Source organism: Varroa destructor, unplaced genomic scaffold (genome assembly GCF_002443255.2).
Source record: "Varroa destructor unplaced genomic scaffold, Vdes_3.0 BEIS01000001.1, whole genome shotgun sequence".
Taxonomy (NCBI): domain Eukaryota; kingdom Metazoa; phylum Arthropoda; class Arachnida; order Mesostigmata; family Varroidae; genus Varroa; species Varroa destructor.
Genome location: NW_019211454.1, coordinates 61,060,944 through 61,081,110, shown reverse-complemented (window position 1 = coordinate 61,081,110; position 20,167 = coordinate 61,060,944). Strand labels below are relative to the sequence as shown.

At 45.3% G+C, this 20,167-nt stretch overlaps 1 protein-coding gene and 1 long non-coding RNA gene across 7 annotated transcripts in view; one reads left to right on the top strand and one right to left on the bottom strand.

Annotated features, from left to right (window-relative positions):
• The window catches only part of LOC111255248 (uncharacterized), a 171,444-nt gene extending 151,866 nt beyond the window's left edge, over positions 1-19,578 (bottom strand). Inside the window, exon 1 of one of the 5 annotated variants that reach the window (XM_086987148.1) lies at positions 16,623-19,578. The gene's annotated coding sequence lies outside the window, so the exon portion shown is untranslated. The remainder of the gene's footprint in view (positions 1-16,622) is intronic. The other 4 variants (XM_086987157.1, XM_022817005.2, XM_086987169.1 and 1 more) reach the window with 4 other exon arrangements.
• The window catches only part of LOC147758902 (uncharacterized), an 88,525-nt gene that overhangs the window by 37,473 nt on the left and 30,885 nt on the right, over positions 1-20,167 (top strand). For both annotated transcript variants that reach the window (XR_015326463.1, XR_015326468.1), the window contains one exon: positions 3,476-3,565. This is a non-coding gene — a long non-coding RNA (uncharacterized LOC147758902). The remainder of the gene's footprint in view (positions 1-3,475; positions 3,566-20,167) is intronic.

Genomic DNA, 20,167 nt, shown 5'->3' with positions numbered 1-20,167 from the left:
ACGGACAGACAACGTACGCTTCGTTTTTGTGTTCGATTGATTTTTTGGAGGTGAACTTGTTGTCCATTCTTCTTCCTCCTAGTACCCACGGGCAGTACTCGTGTCAACAGCTGTCTGCAAGGGGCGTGAATCTCCGACCGTCGACAGCAGTGGCATCAATTTTGGCGATCGATCAACTCAGACGATCCGTAATCACACTTAAGTGCGACAAAGCACTCTGTATACGTTGATATTGGCAAGCAATATCTAAATACCTAGATATATAGCTAATAAAGGGTGGAAACCTGGAGGTGTTCGATTTTTTCCGATGCTTGACATAGAAGTGGGTGGCAACGACGAGGCTCAGGCTACACTTTACGAATTATTTAGTTGACTATAGCCCGATTTTACTTCAAGCGTGATGTTCTTCATGGTCTTTTCCATGTCGTCTCACCTCCGCCCATTGATACAGATCCTCCTAAAGTGGCTATTGATAAAATCGCTAAAGACAGAAGACGCAATCTGTCCGATCGTGTTAACGAGATAAAAGCTGCGGCATCAGCAGTGACATGCGGGCCATAACGACATGTCGCGTCGCACTATTTATAATAGATGCCCCAGCCCGTCTTCTGACCACTCGATAAGTCTTACTTCATGTTAACATACATCGAGGTACACGTGATAAAGCAAGCATATTGAAGCCGGGCCTGTTTGTTGAGCTTGATATTCAGAGGCGTTCAACACCTACTTGTTTTTATGGACCAAGCTAATAACCGAAACAACGAAAATAGTTTATATTATTAAATTAACGGCGTAAAAACCGCGTTAGTGAAACTCAAAGAAAATGAATCACATCATCATAACGCCCCATTGATTACATATATGTATGCTGTCGGCGCCAGTTGCCACGACTGATTATTGTTGCTTATTTTTCCTAAAATTCGGCCGCCGGCAATTAAAGTCCCTTTGTTTGGATGCCTGTTATTTTGGTCTTGTTTTCCATCCCAGACCTTCATCTTCTATCCATGTACCTGTCTTCTTTTTTACAACGAATCGCCGTTCCTAGGGCAGACCGATCTGATTTAGCTCGACTCCGTTAACGACAAATGGCTCGCGAGGTTCCTTGGCAGCACTTCGTCTGTCTGTGAGTACGTCTTTATATTCGTGCGTAGGTTACATTGCCGTTAGATCGATAGAAAGCGGCAAGACGACGACAATAAACGTGTTAAATCTACTAGTGTGTTTTTTCGAAATTATTCTCGTTACGGCTAAATAAGACGGACGCTGGCTGCGCCAGCGACAGTTTTATGGTGAACAGTACAAACCAGCGCAGTGTATCAATGCCATCGGTTATATCTTGCTTAGAAATTTAGTTAAAACTTCATGTCGTCCGTGAGTGTGTGCAAAATGCAACGTACTGCACGCCATCCAGTACAACAGCTGTTGTCGTTAAACTATTGCTACGACTGGCGTTGTTAATCTAAAGAAGACAGCCAATGTCTGCTTAGACGCGTCAGTTGAGCATTATATGAGTATGGAACGGGTGCAGAGCCGAGAAGTTGCTTGAAGCAAGTATATTTTTTATTTTATGCTACTTCCCAGCGTTTAACAGACGACTACATGTTATGTGTGAAGTATTTTAATAGTACTGACTTTTCTGCTTAAAGCGAAACACTAGATACGGCCGTAATGGCGAAGCGTGTAGCGGACATAGCAACGTGCCGAACCCTTCATCTCACATGCCAATGCGTAATAATAGAACAGTCGCCATAATTCTCGGTAAATGATTCGGTGACGCTCGGTAGCATTTGTTGCAGCTGAAACGCAGGCCGCCTTAATAACATCGACTTTATATTTAACGTATAGCAGGCCTTTGATGAAGCCGTTGCCATTAGAAGTACTTCTAGTGATCCTAGCACTTCGTCAATTCAGTCTAACAATCATAACCTCAACAAAACACTCGACGAGTCCATTTTCATTGGGCAATTGGCTTTCGTGGCCAAAGACAAGAGTGAACTCACGTAATCTTGCATGCGGAGGGCAAACGGCAAGATTTTCTGACATGCCCCTAGCGAATACTACTGGGAACGATTTGCCAGCGAATGATTTCAATGGGACATTGTCCGTCGTACGATAGCAAAAAAACAGGGAATCGTACCGTATCCGCTGGCCGGCCACGCCAACAAGCCAATATACATAATGTGACAAAGATGCTCGAACGCAAAACCTTATGCAAGCTTCGCGATCTGTGAGCTGAATGGTTAGATTCAAGGATGCATAAGGGACAATGCTAGAACATTCTCAATATTCGGTGATTTCGGTTAGTGGAAGGGCGAAGATAAATAAAGTCAAACGCATACAAATCGATGAAAAGCGTTCGCTACTATAACAACAGCGGAACAGTCGGTTGACTATGCGATATTTGTAACGTCTTACTGCGACTTTCCGAACGATTCAGCCTTCGAGCAGCTTCGACGCTTATGAACAGTCTTAATGACGACGAAGAAACACCGATGGTTCAATGAAGACGAAGGAGAAGCTCAAGTTGCAGAGAGTAGGAATTAATCAAGACGGAACCAGCAAAACATCGTGATTCTGCTGCTAACAACACATTGAATCATGCAGTGGTGGCAGTGCTGACGGAACAGACCGACACCCGTTTGCTCATAGCCAATGACGCGTGCCATATTGGGTCACACAAGCTCCCCTGTCTAAACCCCAATCGCTGAGAATGCATACCAATAGTGAGTGAGGATGGTACGGGCGGGATCATCGCATATCGTCGTCAATCTAACGAAAAGACAAATCAGTCGAAAATTGCAAAGAGTTGCACATCCTTCATCTAGAATCACGCGATAATGAGCAGGACTCACGCGGTATGTGTTACGCACGCGCACCGATTCAATTTCACGCCAAGGGGGCTCAGACCGTGATATCCGTCCACGCGCATACCTAGAGCAATACTTCAAGCGTTAGCAGTCCCGCTCTAGTATGTAGCGAAGCTATGGAAAAAAACAAGCTCCGCCATCATTTTTCATCATTGTGTTAGGCCTTCTGTCAGCGTTTCATAGATGCAATGAGAAACGACGAAAGGCCTATTTTTTTTTTGAAGTCTCTAAGGCTGCTGTACAACCCGAATAGTTCCAAACTCATTGTTTGTCATCTACATTTGGTGTCTATTAGTTCGACCTGTAATACGCATGTGCTATATGCGTGAATATAAGTGCTCTTTAGTTCGATTTTAGTTAGTCGTTAGTTTTGAATACAAAGATGACTAGACTTTGTTCTTTCAGTACTTTTTCTCTCGTCTCCATTTTGGGCTATCCTAACACAGTAAACGCATATAGGTGACCAGTTGACGCTGGCGTCGTTCCCTATTACCTAAACCTATCTAACGACGGAAAGCCGACTTCAGTCGTTGCTCAGCTCAGCGCACAACTCAGCGTCAGAATTATGAGACATTAGAGACTAAGAGGAATATTTCAATACGTTACAGGAAATCCTTCCGCAGTGAACCTGTCACCGTCCGAAATGCTACCGCCATCCCCATACTACATATTCAGCTATGCATTTCTAACATAGACAGGTATGTACACACACAACTACATCTTCGAATTGAGCCTAGAAAAGGCTCAATAGGCTTCATCGAAGCTACTATTATCGGCTAGGCTTCGGATTGAACTAGAGGCGAAACGAGTAAGCTAACCATCGATCGCTGCTTGTCTGAACACAATGCAGTTGATCGCTGCCGCCGCAGCGATACTTAATCATGACCTTCCTGACATCGTAGTGTCGTACCTACCAGTGTTCTAACGATAACAGCGGCACACGTCGTAGACGTACTACAATACTGTTATTACCCCTTCGATTCTAGGCTCATCAGGGGTGCGGCGTCGTACATTGACAGCAGCAGCTGCAGGGGTTCAATTCAATTCGATTACAAAACTTATCCACCATCCCATGCCATCTGGTGATCACTTCGTATAACAGGCAAATATACAAAAATACAAACTAATACCATCTTTGGGAATTAACCTACGACGACGACAGCAACAGTACCATCGGGCCATCCCATGTAGGATTTCTTATTCATGTAGATTTCAGTTGCTTATACCGTCCTGTGTTCAAGTGCACGTTCATGGATAGTACCCAGATGTGGTCGAATGAAATCAGAAGAATGATCATAAAAATAAGAACATTGGTATTGTGCTATGGCGGTACACAAAACGATCTTTTCCATCACTCTGTTGTGAATTTTCCTTCTCAGTCATATCTGCGCCTTGTGGCCGTTGATATTGCTAATTTTCCTCCGCCGCGCTTTTGAAAATGACAAGCGCTCAGAATAACGAGGAACTGGGTTTGTTAGGCGGTCTACCCATCACGACCACACACTTATCGGCGCCTATCGGTGTTGATGATGGTCATAGTGAGCTCATTGGTGCCTTCATCAAACTGTAATTCGCGTGTCCGTTGCGTCCTCTCTCGTACCCTAACCCCTGGCCCTATTTCCCTCTTTCTCACTTTCTTTATCCCTTCAAATTCTGGAGGGTGCCAGACCCCGATGGAGTGCTGTCTACCATAGGTAGGTATGTATGTAAAAGGAATCTACAGTGATGTTAATCGTGGCGGGAGATCAACGGCGTTACTATCAATTGAAGAACCATCGGTCTCATCAAGGAGAGCAAGAGAAGCTAGCAATTTAGCCGTCACAATCTATTGTGCAATACAGCCAATCGTCGAACGTATCTAAACAGAGGTTCAAGCATCTCATCTTTGTCTTCAACGACTCGCCCGCATGATCTCGCTGGCCGAGGTTGAGGATCTCGGTTCTTCACATATCTGAACACTTCGTTCCTTCTCTATGCTAACCATGCGTTGGACAAAAAAAACCAAAAAGAATTATAGGGAGTTGAAAATATCAGGTGGAGGTGGATAGAGGCGCACGCGTACTTTATGCACGCAGGGACTCACTTTAGAGTTGATAGCTCGTTCGATTCTACTGTCGGATACGTTAGATGATTATAGCTACACAGACATGTGGTTGATTGACATTACCAATAGCTAAGACTCAAGACGACTTTTGTATTTTACCGCGCGTCGACACCTAGACTATATACCAAACGGAAACTGGGTTGCATTGTAACTATATAGGTTACAGTTTAAAGGATATTTAGTGAAACGAGTGACGATCTTTTTCGGACTTCGGTCGCTCTAGGAACTCAGTTTGACACAATGATTACTATAATGAGCGCTATACATTGAAGTTCATGGTGAAGGGTCCAAAAATATAGATCCATTCACGTATGTATAAACATGCACCTACATCCCCAAACGCCTATAGGGCTGTCTGCTAATGGCCGTTTGACGGAAAAGCGAAAGCAGTCAGCGGTGCTCGAACCCATTGTTGTTACGGGCACACACACGGTCGTCGCCATACGAAATGCCGACGCGGCTTAGCTAAGTTTGTCAGTTCCTGCTGTTGCGGCCGAGGCAGAAGCAGCAGCACTGCACAAAGAAGCATCTGTCGCAGGAACGACCGTTGCATTCTCCGTTTACGTGCGGCCACCGTTGTCTTTTTTGCCAATCTCTCTGTCCGACGTTGTAGCTCTCGCGCTATGTACGCGGCATTGGCGGTGGCGGCGGCCTCGGCGGCGCCACATTCTGTTGTAGTCGTTCCCGCCTGCCAGGAGCAGGGAAGGCGCTCGAACCGCGGTCGCTCACTAAACTTCGCTTCGCTTTTCACCTGCCACAAACCACCAGCGGCTCTGTCATACGAAAGACTTCGTCCGTCGGCGTTCGAGCGCGAGCGACAGCTTTAAAAGCCACTAGTCGCAACCGTTCAGACGTTTGGCGGACAGACAGGCATCGGATAGGGCCGCGAGTGACCGGCACCCGGCGATGCACTCCGCCGTCGAGGCGGTGGCGATGCCCTCGGGATCGCAGTCAGTGAAACGGCTGGAGTGCAACCGTTGCCCAGCCAACCAGCTTCGACAACGGCTACCACAGTGACGACGATTGCTCTACGACTGGATGAGCTCGCGAAACGTATCTGGCGATCATCAAGATGCCATACAGGCTGTCTGTGCGTGTATGCGCGCCTGATTCGTTTATGGTTCGTACCGACGTTCTCCTATCGTCGTGTTTCTGATACAGTAGACAGGTACTACAGATAAGAAGGCGATGTCGTCATATTAAAATGCTGTTCAATCATTCTGTTACACATAGATATTCGCACGTTTTTCATCTAGCTATCTATAGCGTATAATCAACACTGCGCTGCTGATGTTCGATACTCTAACATCTGTAAAATTTCCGGTCGGCTTATTGTTGACGTTATCTATCGTTAAGAGTGTGGCACAGAACGTGTAGGATCCTTCAGCGATCCGTCTTATCCTAAACGTTTCGAAGCTTCACAATCTTTCTTCAGCTTCTAATCAATTAGCAACGCAGCAAAGTATGAGAATAGACTATTTGTCTATAAATCGTCTTCTTCTAGCTTTTTTCTCATCCGTTACAAGCGTGCCTCGAATCGTTCACCTCGCAGAAGATTCAAGGTGACTCCTAAGCTCAGAGACGTTACTATGGATACTATACACTCTACAGATAGTCCATCCAGTCTCGAAGCGTTGTTCGTTAGCGTTATTATTGGCTGCTACTGACTCGTATCGTAAGGTCTAGTTTGAACGCTTTTTCGGCGCGTTATTACCAGCAACGAATCTATTCTTGTCTCCTGTTGTGCAGAACAGGGCAGGGTCTTTTTGGTTGACGCTTGTTGTCGCTGCTATCTTTCGCTTAATACCTTTTGCGCCGCCGTGGCAGCGATTTCGACAGTTCGGAAAGACGCCGCAACGAAATTGATACATTAATTGGAGCCACGCGAATGGGCCGAACCCAGAAGGGGAAACGGTTCTTCGGACTGCGGAGAAAGTGAAGAAGCCTTGGCGAGACACAGTGAAGACGAGACTCCACCAGCTACCAGATATCTCCAGCAGCAGCTACCACATTATACCTAGTCTAGTAGATAGCTCGTCACCCATCGTTGAGAGACCGATTACGTCGGGTCGAACGGCACAGCCTTACAGAATCAAATAGACAAACCAACGTACACATAATATACATAAACGTGTTGTGGCTAGGCGTACCTATGCGGCAGATGTGTCAGAACGATAGTAAAAGGACTTCAGTTAATGAGACATCTCAAATGTGTCTATATATATGATAAGAGGAGGAGAAACTGATAGAGACAGAGAGGATAGGACAGCTAACAATCTAACTGCTATTACCGAAACGTTACACGTAAAAAACGGTTTCCGAATACTCGAGCAGATGCTGTGAAGGCGATGATGATAGTACATGCCGATCTAGCGACTTGGACGTTTAAAACGTCGAATAGCCGTCGCGGCGCAAACCAGACAACAAATCTGAGTCAACAACAACAACCCTCAGAAAATACACCTCTATAGAAGTGAGTATATTAATAGAGCCTTCATTGCAAACACATGCATACGCGTATGTGTTGTAATCTGCCGTTGACGGCTTTATGAATGAAGGCAATTACGCTCGCCGGGGAACGCGACCTAGCAGCTGATTCCATAGTATTAGTCGGGTCTAACCCGTGCTTATTGGAAAATCCGTGAAGATGAATTGCCTCGCCAACATTCTTAAATTCTAGGGTAGTTAACTCGTATGTTGGTTGGTATGATATAGGGATAGCAGGCCAGTGACAAATAGAAAAGCAATGTTCTCATCTCGCCCTTGGGGCGACCTCTGGGGCGGGGGGGGGATAGAGGGGGCGAGCTACTGGACGACTGATTCAAGGGAGACGATTCTGCTCACTAAGCTCTGGATATGGACTGTTCATTTTTGGGGAGTATAGGTGAGCTTGAATAGAAATAGAAGGCACGGATCCGGTAATGCAGGACTGAGCCCAGCTACGCGATATATCACGTAAATACCCGATTTGTGGGAACGAAAATAAAAAGTGATCTTAATTCTCGGCTCTTCTTGAACTATTTTATATTCTTAAACTATATATATTTGAATGATAGATGCAGCTTTCACTTCATTAAAAAACTCAGACGATATCTCTTGCCGACGGCATTACACCGTAATCAGTCTTTGTCCGTTAACGGTGCGAACGTTAAGCTGATTTGTTTTGCGATTGAAAGAGTAAACATTATTTTTCATCTTTTGCCGTTGCAAATTTGCTTTTTTTACACGACACTTTTACATAACCGTCCGATCTTTATTTTCTATGTCACTTCGCGCCTCTTCAATCCACCGAATTTGCCAGCAAAAACGAGTCAGTACTATGTCATTTCAATTTAGAACGGCGCAAACACAATTCCAACTCGAAACCTTGAAGAAACCAGAGGTAATGGGTCGCTTGGGTAACAGTTTTGCACTTGTTGGCCGTACAATAAACCCAGTGTACAGCTGTCAAAAGGTATCGGGCTATCTCGTAGCTAACTGAGTCGCAGAAACAAAAGTTTCAATACAGAGGCGGAGAAACATCTTTATTTTACTCGTGTCTTATCCACTTTGTTAACGAATTATATAACTGTATGGCCTATATAGTACGAATACAGTTGCTCAAGCTTTCTTGTGATCATTAGCATAACCTTGCCGACCTAGAACCTAGAGAGCAGGCGGCAACAAGATGCGATCAGAAAAAGCAGCTAAAGAATAACCAACGAACGTCGGCTACGAAGACGATCGAGGACGAGTCTGCACGGATGACACTGGTGAAACAAATAACGGCGGATCTGAAGTGGGCTGTAGATCCGTTGTTAGTGTCGGTTTGTGTCCATATTCAATGTTCACCTGCTATTCTTCTAGCAAAAGGCTCCGACATCTTCAGGATAAACAGCATGGCATCGGGGTACAGCGTTACAGCGCACAAATGCATCGAATGATAGTGAGGTACAGGTACACGACGACGAGGCATATATGGTCAAGGATTTAAAACATCTTCAGGCGAATCGGTACTCCACACAGGCCTATCAGAATCGAACAGAAGGTGGTGAACCCATATACGACAGTGTATACGGATAGCAGCGATGCAGTGGGAAACCAAGGTGGTGAGTCATTGTTCGGGCAATTCGTCAACAGGCCTGTAATTGGTTACGTTCCCGGCTACGGAGAATTTCCGGTCGCCGACAGCTGCTATCTGGAATAAGGTAGACGTTAACGGTGGCAACGTCAGAAGCCTGCGAGATGACGGGTGGTTAGGAAAAAGGGTGACTTGGCGAGATTCTACTGTATGTCCTATTCCCAGTGCTTCTGTTATCGGGATTACTACCTCTGTCGCCGTTCGCTCGGCAATAATGCCGCATTAACTACTGCACCAAATTTCGGATTTCGATTAGAGAAATCAGCGCCAGCAGAGGAATAGTAACGGTTCTACTGAGGTTTGTGGTGATGCTGGTGCTGCCCTGCATTGACATTGTCCACACTACAGCCATCGTTACCAGCAGTAGCGCTAGCGGCGAGGGTCCAATTGTCCAAGATGCTACATCACCATGACAACACGCGCTCGTCTATCTCGACGTTACTGCTTCTGATGACATAGCGATGATTTGACAAGGAGAATAGTGATGACAGGATTAACAAATATTTTCTCACATCGAAGCGACAGCGGCGGTAGAAACGGACAGCAGCAGCTGCCACTGTTGTCGCCGCTGTGGACGTACAAATGAACGAACGCACAGACTGGCAAGCGACCGACGGCGTATACGTCTACATATGTACTACACGTGAGGATGGACAGCGCGGGGCGACTGCGATCTGCGAACTGCTCAGGAAAAGACCGCATTAGATAGGGATTTGAGTCCCGACAGGCAAATGGACAAGCCGACAAGCAGAACCGGCCCAAAGTCGAATAGGGGCCAACCAACTGGGTTAGTTGGGTCGTGCCGACGTCTCGGGTTAGGTAAGGTTATGATCGACGGTGTTACGAGAACAACGGCAATGTCATGGTAGCGACATCACGAAGCGGTGGGCCAGCGGCACCAAAAGCAGCAGCGTCTAGATGTGACGGACGGTTCAAATACACAAAACCCATAAGCGCAAACAGTCACATGGAGATAGCCACAGCGGCAGGAGCATGCGTTCGACATACAGATGATGACGGAGCCGATAATGGACGGTGGCTCGACCCAAATTTCTATTGTTACTCTGGCAAATGAAGAACGAAAGAGGGATGAATTAAATTGACCTTCCCAAATGAGATGTCATTGAAACATTGCGTTGTATGTGCGTGCATCGCTACATACATATATATGCATAACATGACTGTGAGGCGCTGCTACATTGTTGGCAGGATTTTTTGTCTCGTTCAGTGTTTCCTTTGTTGCTGCCTTTCATCTCGAGTATTTTGAAGTGCTTGATTTCCTTTTTAGTCGAACTTATACAAATTAATTGAATGAATCCATTTTTTAATTTCGGTGACAACAATGGTGAGGATGGTTTCTGCAGCGGATGGCGCAATGCTCTAAGCTGATTACAACGACAGTACTAGAGCTGAACTGAGCTATAGACATACACAAATAAATATTGATGAGTACGGTAGTAATTTATGAGATCCGAAAGAAGTCGGATCATCACGCGATTGTATCTCTAATCACAAAATCATAGCTGATTAATTAGGAGCGCCTTCAGATATTCTGGAAATACTCCTGTGTTCAAAGTTGACCTGGAATTGCCTTTAGCCTACTTCAACTGTGACTGAAGTTTCAGGGAGTTATAGTGGGAAAGCTAGATATCTCCATTAGAGCCAATGCATATAATATTTACACAACTAAAATCTAATATACACATTTATAAATTTCACTTCCACTAGCTTAACATTGAAAAAAAAATCGAGAAATTTACTCCGCCGCCTAGGAGGTGTTGCTTTTATCCTATTTCGTATTTTTGTGTCCGGCCTTCCTTCTAGTGCTACGCACGTCGTCCACTGCCGGCTCTCTTCTCGTAGCCTTCCATGTATTTATCTGTGTATGTGCGTGTTTAATCGTCGAAAAGTATATGATTCACATACTACTTCAATACTTGCTATACCGCCACTGAGCGACACGAGTGTCCCCGTTGGATCTGGCGCAAGAATAACCGAGCGGACTATAGTCTACTATTACACAAGCATATAGCCATGTCGGACGTTGTCGTGCTTTGGTCAGTGGATCGTCATTTTGTTAGTTTATCTGATAGTCGGTCTGCTCATTTTGGAGGCAGGGTTCGAGGTTACCTCGAAACATCTGCGATCGCCACTGTAATCCAAGGCCTAGCCGCCGGCATCAACGACAACTGCCTCTCCGATACGTATTACTATCTACCCTGCTGGCGTCCATCAGCGCTTCCGTCCCTTGAATGTCAATGTTAAGCAGCAGCGACAGAGGTCGGTAACAGCAGTCATAGAATGAACCAGCGCTGGCGGTGGCAGCATCTATAACACCAGCGGCACCAGCAATGGCTCCTGCCTGAGAGTCAGCCGGTCCTCTCTGACTCTAACAAAAATCCTAACTTGTTCTGCCCAGCACCCAACCTACCTTGATAACAACAGCAGTTCTACATGATCGACATCAGTAGTCGTTTTAGCAGTACTTGCTGCATTATGAGAAGTCGTAGTTGCCAGCCGTTGATACCGAGGCGACCGTTGGTGCCGTAATACCCTGGTACCGTCAACGTAACACAGTAACTGGGAAGACAACAGCATCGGAAGCAGTGCCATTGTTATAACTGCTCTAACGAGTAGATGACGATGCCTCGCCGCAGGGACGCGTTGCACTGCGCCGCACCGCGTGGCGTCAGCGCGCGGGGGGGGGGGGGGGTACAATGGGCGGGGGCCAGACGCCGTTGGTGGACGGAGGAAGAGAGCCACCGGCGATCACTCGCTAGCGGCTACTCCACAGCAATGGCAATATCGGCAAAGGTAATAGTCGTGTCCTAGTCAGGCTCTACCCGTAATGGTACGGATCAGTACGATGGTGAGGATGACCATACGACGATCGGTAGTCGGCATTTTCAGGCGACTAGGCCTGGCCTATTGCTGCTGTTAGCGAGCGTAACCGGAGAAATGGCGGCCGAAAGGTAACGCACGCCGAATTACGGGGGCTGCCAAATGACGGCTAATGCATTGGCAGACCCAGTAGCAACTGAAACTGGAAGCAGGATGGAGGGAAGCGCCGGAGTGGGGTAACGAGGGGCATTTGAGCCCCCCAAGGGAGGAGGAAAAAGGAAACTGTCATGGCCAGGGTCAGCTGATAGCAGCAGCAGTAAATATAAAGTGTTGACAGACAAATACATTGTCGGTGATTATTGTCAACGCGTGTGCTGTTGTTTATATTACCGCCACCACCGCTAATCGCCCAATGGGTTTAATATTTGCTTCGTAATTGAACCTTGCAAAGACTGCAAAAAGCGTTTCCTTTACATGCTGCACACGATGATACGATTGAAGTATCTGCGTATATTCTCTCATGTGCACGAAATAAAAAAAATTATTAATCTCTGTTCTAAGCGTTGAGTACGTCATAGAGATCCAGTAGAGATACTGTGAGTGAACGCTTCGAAAAGGGAAAACGCCGAGACCTGGTATAAGTTTCACATATGCATACAGACCAATACCTAATTCTATAGAGACCGAAAAGTTATGTAATTTGTCGAATATTGAATAATAATTTATGGGGGATGATACGTAGAGTAACGGTAACGCAGTGACTTGCCTACCGCTGTAGACAAAGCAGTTTGGGCCTTCGCATCGACTCAAAACATTTAAGAGGATTAAAGTTTCCTCGAATGATTAAGGCCTAATCCTAGTGGACCAAGCTCAAATCCTTATTCGTTCTAAGCAACCTGCGGGAGTTACTACGCCATTTAAATTTAATTATTTTATTAGGGTATAAAAAGCTACTATTAGGGTTTTGACTTTTTGTTTTGACTGAGTCCGATTCTGCACCATTGCCTCCTTTAATATCGTTGGTTATAATAATAATAATAATGAAAATAGCGATCATGTATATGCTAACAGCGTATGGCGCGTTGCGCCATACCCAGTGTGAGGGCAATCGCGCAGTGGTGGTCTATGTCTTTCTGGGCAATAATAGTTCTTTCACGTATCATATCAGCTACAATTTGCTCTTCTTAGAGTCGGGGTCGCGTTATTACAGCCATAACTAAAACCCATAAAAACGACAGACTAAGGGTATTTACATTGTCCCAATGAAGGCTTGATTTCCTATGTAAGAGCCTTGTGACGGTGTATAGGGACGGGCCAATATCAACCGGTAAATGCCAGACTCAAGCAATGAAGTGATACGTATACTGTTTAACCATCGCACCCTCGCTGATATCTCCACATGCGGTACCATACGATTCTTCTATGAGGCGTGGATCTCGACGTTTAGTGTGGTTGTATTGCATTTCTTGCTTGCAATAGTTTACACCCTAGTTCCCGTTACATGTAACGAAAGTGGGTTTATTTGTTGCCTCTTTTGTCGATTGTCTGCCCACAAACTACCGGCCAGATCAATACTATCATGACCAATACAGGCAGGTTTACCTACGGTGTCAAACAGCTTTGAAACGAATGCTGTATTATTACCATTTTTGGCATTTAGAAGTAAGTGCAGCTTCTGTTGTCGCGATACAATTGTCAAGCCTACAATCATAAGGGGCATTTATTTATGCTGTAAGAAACTGTCTCCTCGACGCTTGTATCTCTGAACCGAAACGCGTTCCGTCCTACAACTGATTGGCTTAGCGTAACACTGTGCTGTGTCCCGAACCCATGAACGTTCGTTTGTTTTGTGTAGTTTGCTATTCGACGGAGGCGATTTATGATGAGATCGGATAGTATAGCGACTGGGCAGGTATGGCAACATCTTAAAGGCAAGTTCGAGTTATATTGATTGATTAGAAATTTCGACGAACAGCGCTTCGGTAGTTGGTACATGACAATACAAAGTCAACTTATAAATTCCCTCGTTGCCGATGACGCTCTTGTTGTTTTTCGGCGTCCCTGTGTTGTGTGTCGGAGGCGCCATGTCGTTGTCACTGCCGACAGGGTACCTGTTGAGCTCATTCAGGCCCCAGACCTCGTCATCAGTAGCAACAAGAACGGAAACAAACCACAGCAATCAAATACCGATGGCCGAGCTAGAAGAGCTATTGTGACAATAAAAAGATGACCACAGACACGGTAATTTGTTCTAGTTGCTGCAGCTGCTGCGGCTACTGCCGCAAGTTCGTATCGGCGCGTTCTCTTCTCTGTTTTGCCGACCATTCTATCTATTAATTTCCCCATCATTTGCCCAAACATGGACTTTAAAATTCGATGGCAGCAAAATTTAATAGTCTTCCTGGACACTTGGCTCAGGGGACCTAACTGCTAAACAACAGTACCGAACGTCGTAGCAACAGCAATAGTAAGTGCTAATTTGAATGCTTCATTGCGCCCATCGATTTAGACGATGGTCTGCTCTAGGCACAGCCACAGACGACTCTCGGGCTGGCGGGTTAACAGTTGACAACGCAAACTTAGCCCTCTTATTTGCCGCCTTTAAAATGACATGGTAACTGCTGGACTGATTTATATTTGCCTACCGTTGAAAAACGATTCCCAACCACGCTGGATAGCTAAGTAGAAGGTAACCTTTAAAAATTGACTTGTTCCATCCTGGGGAAAAAGAGGCATGAGCACTGACATACAAGGTCGAACGTCCAACTCAATACCACCACAGAGTCTTCGAAAGAAATCTTGGGAGCGGCTGATATATATGCACAGGTAGGCAGTTAACGATCGGAGAATGAGTGCTTTGTTCAGTGAGGGTTTCTGTGAGTTTATGCTGGCCTTCGGATACAGACATCTACCGTATTGTACACTCTGCCTAACAACTAATGCTACTGATCTATGCCATACATAAGAAACAGGGCTTGAAAAGAACTTAATTACTGCATCATAGACAAAGTCATTTAGCTACGGCGTAAATAGAATGACGTCTTCACAAGGTCCTTCAACGTCAAAATCGGTAATGCTAGCAGACATTACTGGTAACGGCGTTTAGAACTGTTTTTACTAGAACGATTTTGTCGACCGAGTTCTTGATGTTCTATGAGGGAGATAAAAGGGTCGATAAGCACTACATGAAATATATGTTGTCCGGCCTTTGGATCCGCACACAGTTGTGACGATAAAATCACTTCCTCGAGCGATGGCAAAGAAGACATACTGAAAGATCTCCTGAAGAACATAGGAAGAGTACTTAGGTATTCATAAAAGCCACGAATAATAGGTATATGAGTAAGCATCGATCTATAATTTCAAGCCTTGGCCAGTCATAACAAGTTATTGAATGTTTTTTTGGTAAGACTAGGACTTTCGTAGATAACTCAACCAATCTAGCTTGCCAAACAAGTTGAAACAAACATCCATGGTACGAATAAAATCAATAAAAACGCATTAATCCAGTGACCGAGCTAAAAATCATTCAAAGAGATCAATCTTTTCGATAAATACAAAGAGCTGAAGAAAACTTTTCCACTATTTCTAACTTATTTCTAAAGCACCGTTGTGAACTATTTGCATAACCTTAGAAATATATGAATACCGACTTCTTTCCGGACTTCAAAGGGTGTATGTGTGTGTGTGTGTCTGTGTGTATAAGTGTATGTGCTCATAAATCTATGTGGCGTTCGATCTTTTTGTAGATTACTTCAGGATTATATATTTCTTCGGAAACTCACATCCTACCGTTGACACGCCGATTGCTTATTTAGAAGAAATCCGTTGTGTGAGCATGCGATAAATTGCCTAACAATAATAGCCCACAAAGCAAGCGGCGATATCTGAAGTTGTCCAAATGACGATGAAGATCTTATTAAATTGTATCCTTTTAAGGTGCACACTTTCGACTTCTGATTGATTCAACCTATACACAACGTCCAACGTTCACAATTAGTCACTCATTCATATAATGTCACCAATGCCCTAAGGGTCACTATGCTCATTTAACTTTGTTAGATAAATTAAAGACGCTACAGATATGCATGAAAATCATAGATAGCTCCAGGTATTCAAGCAGGTTAGATTTGAAGTAGGAAAAGGAGGATGAGATGAAATCTAAAATGTCCATATTGTCAGAACATCCTTGTTCATCTTTGAGCTGTGAGGCGATATTATATCGGCGTTCACATATAAACGATCAGCACCGCGTTTGTCAACAAAGCGTCCTTCAAAACGGCATCAATAACATCAACGCTCAACTCGATCATATCCGTTCCCGTTGACAGTCGCACGTCGAGTGAAGTTTTGCAGAAGTAACAACAACCGTTGTCGAAGTCAGATAGGGGGCTCTAGGGCTTGGATACCGGGCCTTGATAGCTCGAGCCCCTCCCCCCCCCCTTACAACCCTCTCTCCATTTGGCTAGTGAAACGCACCTACTCACGCATCAGCCAGCAACATTAACAACAGTTGAGCCATGGCCTAGCTTAATAATTGCGAAAAGACTTGGCGGTGGCATCAGTTATTACCGATAAAACAATCATAGTATAAGCAGAGACTGCTATAACATCTTTAAACTTTGGTAAGTAGAGGGTATGTATCTGTCCATACGACAATCCAATATGGATGTGCCCATAGAAAACTTACCTGGGGAACAGCGTCGCGTTTGCGTCGTCCTATCCACGATAAACCACGACGTTTAGGCGATCTAGGTAGAACGTACGTTTTTAGAAAAACGCACGACCTGCACAAACACTCGACGTAAATGCACGCACACACATTCACAGTAGATATATATGATGATTTTGAGTTGGTCGTTTGTATCCGTATAAGTAGGTTCAGTGCCTATTGGCGCATTTTGTTCCGTCGATACTATAATCTCTAGCAGAGGTCACTTGAAAACTGTCACCAAAAACTAAGAAAACAAAGGAAAAACAGGAAAAGAAAACGCAGTCAAGGACTCCGTTCTCCTTCGTTCAGCGTTTGCACACGTACACGTTGCTCCACTGTACACGGCCTGTTTCGCCCTTCGTCCTCCTCGAACATTCACGCTGCGCAAAGTCTCCGCGTCGTCGCTTTGTAGTTCACTGCTCTTGCTTTTATCTTAACCGAGACTCCAAGCGATTTCAATTCCTCCCGATTAGCCGCTCTAGACATTCACTCTGGCATTCATAGGACCCACTGTAGTACTTTGTAACTGGACACACCGCGCGCTTCGTTGCCTCCGCTGGCAAGCGGAGCCATCGATGAACTCGCAATCTAGTACTGGCGTACTGTTCGCATTGGAGGACCAAGCGTAGATAGTGCTCGGTTGTCTCGCGATATCAGGCGCAGTATACAGTGATGCTCCTAAATCGCGCTACCTTGTACTATATTGTTGTCGTTAGTAGTAGTACCTCCCCTAGGAACAACCTGCTGCCACTATGCCTCCACCAGCGAACTCACTGACTGTCACTGCTAAAGCAGGCGCCTGGCTGTCCTACGATGACGGTGCTGTGCGTCGGCACAGTATTGTGCTGGCTGTTTGCGGTCTAATGGGTTTGGTTGTGCTGGCGGTGATGGCAGCCGTGCATAGGTCTGGGCCGTATAGAGCACTCTTAGCAATCGTGACGCTGCTGCTACGGACGCTGCAGTATGGGCACCGTAGACTGACGTTCCGGAGTTAACTGGCCACCTGAGGAGCGACATTCGGTCACACTAGACTAGGCAGAAGACGTGCACTGCCGACGGCCTACCGTCCGGCCACGGTTCCACCAAGCCGGAGGCTCGCTAGTCCCGCCTCTTCGTGAACGAGGTGCGGTGACGTCACCTGTCAGCGGCTCGCTGATTGGTCCGGACGACGAAGCCTGGTGAGAGCTTCGTGAGGTGGTCGACGGCGCACTCTCTCCCCCAGCAACTGCCACCGATATGGCTGTTATGGCTTGTACTCACGCGGTGCGCCTTCAAGTGCACACTTCTGGCTCGTTGGTAACAGTAGTACTACGATGCTATGCTAGCTGAGCTGTATAGCACTGCTGTTGATCGTTGCAGTAGCAATTGTAGTCAGTCGTCATGACCATTGCAGCCTACATATACATATAGAAAGAGATAGATGTATTTACTACTGGCCAGCAGCAGTTAGCTACACAACAACGAAGATTCGATAACACTTATGCTGGTCGAGGCGACTGGTAGCGGTAGTTCATTCAGCGTCCATCCTTTGCTCCGACGTTCGGTTGTAGCCAAAAACGGCCAGCTTATAGGGTGGAGGCCACTACTAACGTCGCCATTAACGTTCTCCTTGCGGATAGGTGGGTCGGTTGGTACAGTAGCACTGGTAAGATATGGAACACAGCTAGGATACCTTCTACTGTTAGGCCGCTGCAGGGGAATAGAAATCGGTGTCCATGTCCCTTACGTTTGCTGGGTTTGGTCCCTACGCGGGCAAGTACACATCAGACCGAATAGCCGATTTCTTAAATAAAGGATATTTTGCATTGCATTCTGTAGTAGAATACCTAAACGCTGACTCTCAAACGGGACTGTAGATAAAGAGTTGACGGGTCCTAGAAATTCGCGGTCGCATAAAAATCGAATCCGACAATAACATTGCTAGGGAAGTTGGCAAATGATCGAAACGATCGCGCTGGCGCACGGGCAGGTACAAGAACGCAAATGAGGGACGACGGGCGGCATGTTGATACATCAGCGGACAAATAAAGAAAGCTACAAGTACTATTCGAGTGCCAATGCAGACTGCTGAACTATTGTGTCCCTCGCACAGTTACAAATATTGAGAAGTCGACTCTTGTTAGAGGACAGGTACATGCAGCAATGGCCGTCAAATAAGAACACATTTTGCAAGTAGTGAGAGAGGAATTCGCCTCTACACAATGGAAGAATGTAGGTCTTCGTCAGTTCAGTAACATTAATTGAAATAAACATATAAATAAATGTAAGATATATAAGATGTATAATAAATGTAAAAGTACAAATAAATGTAAGATCGGTCTTTGTCTTTTTGACGAATTCAAATGCAACAAGACGGACCCCTGCGAAGATCTCGTGCATTTATATTACAGTTATTTACAGTGGCGGCTAAAGGGATAGTGGATCGAAGGTTTCAGCCGCACAATATATTATGCGATGAAAACCTAAAAATAACCCGATTATATCTTAGTAATCCGGATCATACTGCTTATTTCGAAAATAACCTGCGAAACTGGTCGTTGACTAAGTTATAGTAGTAGTAGACACTGACCGACCGACCCACCCCACCTATGACTTTTAACTTGTAAAATATTGCGACCGTTTTCGAGGCCCTGCAGACATAGCTGTGAAAGATCATGCGATAATTGCCCTTACATAACGGATATCTTGTTTGCGTGACTTCTTTATCTCCCAGTCTCCCCAAGCGATAAATCGATATGGCTTGTGTCAGTGGCATTTACCCTTTCTAAGAGTTAGTTTAGATATTAGTCTTCGCCCCTTCAAATCCTCTCACATAGGTAAGCTTCCACTTTTTCTTGGTTTAATGACCAGCAGCCGGTACCTTTCCTTCGCTACAAACGTGCAATGTAAGTTTTTTAACTTGATGCTGCGTAATACTGCTACGTTCGCCTTATATATCAATAGTTGTAGAGGCACCTAATACTCAGTTTCTTTTCTTTCCCAAAAGAACATTCAACCCTGCAAACGGTGCTACGAAAAACTGCGTTACCTTCTGTATCCAGTACGGTTATCATATATACATACTTCAACAGGGACGTACACCTAGCTCGTTTTTCCCCTATTTTTTTAGTGGTCTTTTTGTGTATATATGCTATACTCTTCTCTACCTTTTCCGTACCGATCTAAACATTTTTTTTGCATTCTGCGCTTTTTATCCTCCTCTTTCGCGTACAGTTTAAATTGAAAAGTTACTGCGTGCCACTTTTACGCATCGATGTCCACCGCGGCGCTTGTAGTAATCGTATAAAATAATGAATGACAGCATACACATGCACATACATGAGAGCATGTGAGCGGTGAAAAACGGGCACAATTTACGCGTCGTCCATCGCCTTCGTTGCTTACGGTAGCGACAAGCTACTCTGGGATGGCCAGAGGTTGTTGACAAAATGGACAGACTCGAATTGTTCGTATGGCGACGTCGGCGGAGACGACAATTACGCTAACACCGACGATAATAAGCAGCATGGTAGTAAAAGCTC